This window comes from Hesperophylax consimilis, chromosome 16, assembly GCF_061612785.1.
Source record: "Hesperophylax consimilis isolate HC1 chromosome 16, BYU_Hcon_1.0, whole genome shotgun sequence".
Classification (NCBI taxonomy): Eukaryota; Metazoa; Arthropoda; class Insecta; order Trichoptera; family Limnephilidae; genus Hesperophylax; species Hesperophylax consimilis.
In genome coordinates this window covers 3,690,238-3,696,083 of record NC_142851.1, presented here as the reverse complement: position 1 = coordinate 3,696,083, position 5,846 = coordinate 3,690,238, and the positions used below count along the sequence as shown (strand labels likewise).

At 36.9% G+C, this 5,846-nt stretch overlaps 1 pseudogene; it reads right to left on the bottom strand.

Moving 5' to 3' along the window:
- Positions 1-478: 478 nt before the first annotated feature.
- On the bottom strand, positions 479-2,817 carry LOC149416571 (uncharacterized; annotated as a pseudogene).
- Between the last annotated feature and the right edge of the window lie 3,029 nt (positions 2,818-5,846).

The following is a 5,846-nucleotide window of genomic DNA, read 5'->3' as shown; positions in this document are numbered from 1 at the left end:
TGCAATATTGAAATAACTAAATGTTGTTATGTAGACCCTATTCTATCCTCTCATTAAACCTAGAGTGGAAGTCACGTAATTCTTTCGGATTAAGAGAAAATACCAATTTTCTAAAAAATGGGAAATGTTCTTTTCAAGGTATAGTGTAATATGAAGAGAACACGGGTCCCCACGAAAAGAACAGTCTTGAACTTCGACCATTATTAGGTATGTTGTTTATCTGTCGATACCAAAAATAATTTTAATAATGCAAAGTAAAACAACGAATGAAATCAAGGACATTAATTATTTTTTTTTTTTTTTAAATACAGAAAACGGTAGTTAAAAAATCGCTCAGAAACATTTCCTGCAGAAAAAGTTCAAAGAGCCCTTTTCACCGCAAGATTCGTGGCTCCATTTTCTGCATACTTTACATTGGATCCATTCTTCAAAGCTTACATTATATCTGCCATGCAAACGTGGCAGACTTCGTTATCGATTATATCTTCAAGATCTTCTGATGAATCGTCGTGAATAGATATTTGCGTGTCCGTAGATTCAGAGTCACTCCTGTCTCGTTCCTTAGTAGACTTTTCTTTATTGAATACTTTCGTTTTCCTAACGTTCTTTGATTTATCTGTATTCTGTTGAAGTTTTTTTCCTTTCGTTGGTATCCCTGGAGTTTGTTTCCCTTTCGGTTTTTCTTATTATTTTTTTCGTCACTGATCCGAATCAATTCATCTTTTTCAGGAGTATCTGTTATGATACTAGACTTCCCCTTCCGTGCTCCACCTCTTCTAATATTCTTCCTTGGAGATGCTTTAGGGTAGGGTCTTATAACATGGGGAGAGACAACTGCAATCCCAAGCTGCTTACGGCTCAGATCAGTTGTGATTGAGCTGATCGATGGTAGAGACTCTAATTCTTGGTTAGCAATGCAATCAGTTCCCAAATTCAAATCCAAAGTCAGCACATCCATTATCTGCTCTTGTTCACGTTGAACGTTGTCCTTCGCAGAAGAATTCAATGGCAACGCTGGTTGTTCGTTTTCCACAATCGGACGGTCAGTAACCGACGAACAAAGAAAATCGGTCTCCGAAAAAATATTATTATTGAAAGGATGGATTCCAGTTTTCTCGAATCCACTGCAGATATTTGATATGGAGAACGAATATCCGTATGCTGCATTCACAAGTTCTGCTATTTCCATTACAGTTACTCTTTTTCTAGGATTGGTAGTCATCCAGTTGTTCATGGCTTGGCGATATCTAGTTTTAAATGGACCATAAACTGATACATCCAAAGGCTGCATCCTGTGGCTGCAATGTGGCGGTAGAGTCAAAATAATTATGTTGTTTTCTCGTGCAAACTCCACGACTTTAATATTTACGTGGGTTACGTGATTGTCCATTATAATCAAAGCTCTATTGTTCTCCGAAGGATTCACATGCTGTTTGAAGTGTTTCAGTGACTCAACAAAGCAGTTTTCAGTCATCCATCCAGTTGAATGGGCCAGACCCTTACTGTCTATCGGTGCCCCTTTTAACATTCTCTCTTGAAAGTGTACTCTTGGAAAAACAAAAACAAAACTGTATTTCCAGCAGCACTGATGAAGAAAAGACCAGTCACCAAATCTCCTCTTTCAGCAGACATTACTTGGCCTACTTGCTTTGTACCTCGAACAGCTATAACTTTCGGTGGCTTTGTAACCGTTGTGCAAGAAGTTTCATCCAAGTTCCAAATCATATTTGGAGGAAATTTGTACTTTTGTAGAAGCTTTTCTAAGTTGTTGAAGAAGTTACTGGTGTTTGTTTTATTAAAACTTGTAGCTCTTCCCAGTGAAGTGCTTTCTGGTTGACGTACTGAAAGCTTGACTTGTCGCTTCATGAAGCCATCGAGCCAGTGTATTCCAGCTTTTTCATTGACTCCAAAAAGATGGAATGATAATATTATTAGCGACAACAAATTAGTAAGCCAGTACCCTTGTTTGAAGTTTAGTCAAGCCATGGCACATTTTTGAAGCAGTGCTCAGGTATGATGCTAATAAATCCTCAAGTTCAGGAGAGAATATTTTTCTATTCCCTATATTGCGAGTGTAGTTAAAACTTTCACCAGTTTCCTGTGCTTGCTTCGCTCGTTTAATAATTTTCCAAAGTAATGTGGTCGCAATACCTTTATCTTTCGCCACACTTCGTATGCTCTTCTTATTTATGATGACATCATCTATAGCATTCTTGAATTCATCGTCAGTCTTGCGATTTATTTTTGGCATGATCTAAAATAAAAAGGATATACGATTGCATTCGATTCTTAAACTGCTGAATAAGTAGCCAAATTAATAAGTTATGTCTTTCTTACTTCGACTCTAAATATAGTTTGAGTTGTACTAATTCAAATCATTTATAAAAAAACGCGACGGCATCCACCTGGAGAAGAAGTCTAGACTGATAAAATATGCATTGCCTAGATATTCCGTGAAGAGAACACAAAGCCAATGAAGAGAACGTTCTCTTCATGGGCTTTTGTTATGATCTTTTCATGGAAACGGCAGTTTGGTTTTGAAAATATTAAAAATGGCAATAAGGGATTAATATGATGCATTATTTTACTCACGATATGTAAGTTATAACAGCTAAGTGTGATAAGACAGGATCACCTTTGGTGTACTTGCACTCGTTAAACGTAGACAGACTTCACAAATTCACGAAGAAAAAAAAAAAAAACGATGCTCAGCACTTTACACCTCGACTGTCGCCAGCGAACTGACAACGCTGTAACCATGCTTCCCGCAAACCAACGCGGCACCACTACAAGCATACGATGGGTATCTATGTGTCAATAAAGTTGTTAGTTTTGGCACAATGTTCAATTTTCTCTTCATGGAACGTTCTCTTCATGGTGGTTCTCCCCTACCTTGTTTACCCATTTTCCATAGAAACGAAAAACTAATTAAAGTAAACTATACAAAACAACTATAAAACTCAATAATCGTGCAGGGGAAGTTGTGCAAAGCGAAAGTTACAATGGCTTAGGGCCCGTTCCCACTTCCGTTTTCAAATCGGAGGCGTGTCCCGTTTTAAAAACGGATGGCCAATGGCCCTGTTCACACTACCGTTTTAAAAACGGACCATACTCTACGAAAAAAAATAATTGTCGATTCAACAAAAACATGTTATTTGCTCATTCTTCAGTAATGGTGCGCAATGAACGACGATGAAGCTCTTGTTGTCATGTTGTACTTATTAAAAAGAAGGAAAAAAGTGAAAAGAAAATTTTGGGTACACCCAATCATAGCCGAATGATTTTCTGTAGGAATTTTCCAAGTGTTAATTGGTGAGTTGAGAAGTGATGAACTAAAGTTCTTTAATTATTTTAGAATAATAATGATTGGATTATTTATATAGCGCCGTTTTCACCATGAAAAATCACCTCAAGGGCGCTTAAGGTTAAACGCAACGCTCGTTATATTCTACGTTTTCACAGATGGCGTTAATTAATTAATTTTGTTTAAATACGCTTTTGCAAGGTATTGCTTTACAATATTAAGACAAATCATTTGTTTGCGCCCGTATATACGAAATATGAATATGAATCAATAGTTTTGTTCGTTTAAAGACTTAATTCTTTCGAGAAAGGCACACAAATACAATATTTTACCGATGATTCAATCCAATATTGTATTTGTATGCCTTTCTCGATAGAATTGAGTTTTTATATGGACAAAACTATTTATTCATATTCATATTGCGTATATGAGGGCGCAAACAAATAATTTGTCTTAATACTGTAAAGCAATACCTTGCAAAAGCGTATTTAAACAAAATTAATTAATTAACGCCATCTGTGAACACGTAGAATACAACGAGCGTTGCGTTTAACCTTAATGGCTTAAGAGAATGTCTATCACTTCCTTTAACCATCTACTGGAATGAGTTTCAGAGAACTTAACATATCAAAATACAAAATTGAGAAAGTGCATTTGTCCTGAAGAAAGGCTATCGATATTTTAAAGTAAGAAAACAATAACAACTCAAATATTTTTTATTATGTGTTTATTAAAATAATAAGCTCTTCCGTGCATCTCATTAAAGCTTTAAAATTTAAAAAAAGTAAACTTAAAAAAATAAAAATAAAAATTTAGATGTACAAAAGTTGTGTACACCAAGTGTTTTGTTTTTATTTGGTTAAAGATAAAATATTACCATACTCTTTCTTCGACCAGTGGTATTAAATTTTCGGGATTTATTTCCTTATCCATTATTGTAGTTTTGATTTATTTACTTAACAAAATAACCAAATACAAGCACGCAGCGTGCCTGCTTCCTTGCGACAGGGAGCGGGCGGGGAGGGGTCGGGGTTTGGCGGGGACTCTGCCGGAACGACTGGACGACAAGTGTGAACAGCTCCATACAACACTATGAGCGAGCGTGTTCCGACACGATTTGAAAACGGACGCGCTGCGTAGGCGAGCCATCCGACAAAAAATGTCGGATCCGTTTTCAAATCGTGTCGGACAAGTGTGAACAGCTCCATACATCCACTACAGCCACTAGGGCATCCGTTTTTAAAACGGGACCCGCCTCCGATTTGAAAACGGAAGTGGGAACGGGCCCGGATGTATGGAGTTGTTCACACTTGTCCGACACGATTTGAAAACGGATCCGACATTTTTTGTCGGATGGATCGCCAGCGCAGCGCGTCCGTTTTCAAATCGTGTCGGAACACGCTCGCTCATAGTTTTGTATGGAGCTGTTCACACTTGTCGCCTAGTCGTTCCGGCAGAGTCCCCGCCACACCCCGACCCCTCCCCGCCCGCTCCCAGTCGAAAGGAAGCAGGCACGCTGCGTGCTTGTATTTGGTTATTTTGTTAAGTAAATAAATCAAAACTACAATAATGGATAAGGAAATAAATCCCGAAAATTTAATACCACTGGTCGAAGAAAGAGTAAAGTAATATTTTATTTTTAACTAAATAAAAACAAAACACTTGGTGTACACAACTTTTGTATATCAAAATTTATATTTTAATTTTTTAAAGTTTACTTTGAAAATCTCCTACTACCACCACAGAAAGCCGAAAATGTTACTTGTGTTGTGATGGAGGACTTAGCCAGCCGAGGAATCGAACACGCGACGCTCGGGTGAGACCCAAGCGCTATGCCCACTCAACCACTGACCGGTCATAAACCGGACCGGTTATAAACTCAAATGTTCAATTTACTAAAATATAATAGTAAATAAAAAAAATAAATTAAACTCCGCTATGAAGCATTAATTTTGTAAATAATTGCCTTTTAGATTCCTTTTTGTGAGTTTGTGTGAATAATTTGCTTTCGTGATACAGTCTTATTTTTAAATATTTGTTAATAATGGCATTAATTAATAAAAGAGAATGATCCACTTGTAGGTACTGATGACAAATGATCCCCCGGGTGCATTGCAAATTCTTTTAGTAACTTTTTTCCTTGAAGCATTTTTAAAGTTTTTGTAGCTAATATCATGAGCCCAAATTTAGGAGGCAAAGACTTAGTGTCGGAAAGCGTTATTGCATGTCTTATAATGCCTTCACAAATAATACATATTTCATACACATGTTTCGATGGGTAACATAATCCTCCTTTATCTTTTACATTAATTAGCTTGTGAAACCACTCCAGTTCTGTAGCGAGTAAAGCTTTGATGCATATTTCGCATTTGAGTTCTTGACCAACTTTGTTAACAACATAGCCGGAAATGTATCCAACGACTTGTTTTGTTACGTTCGTAAAAAGGTTATCATTCGTTTGCTGCACGACCCATTCTTCTTCTAAATCTGTTACGTTTTGATTGTTCATTATAGTTTGAGATTTTTGTAAGTCAATGTCATC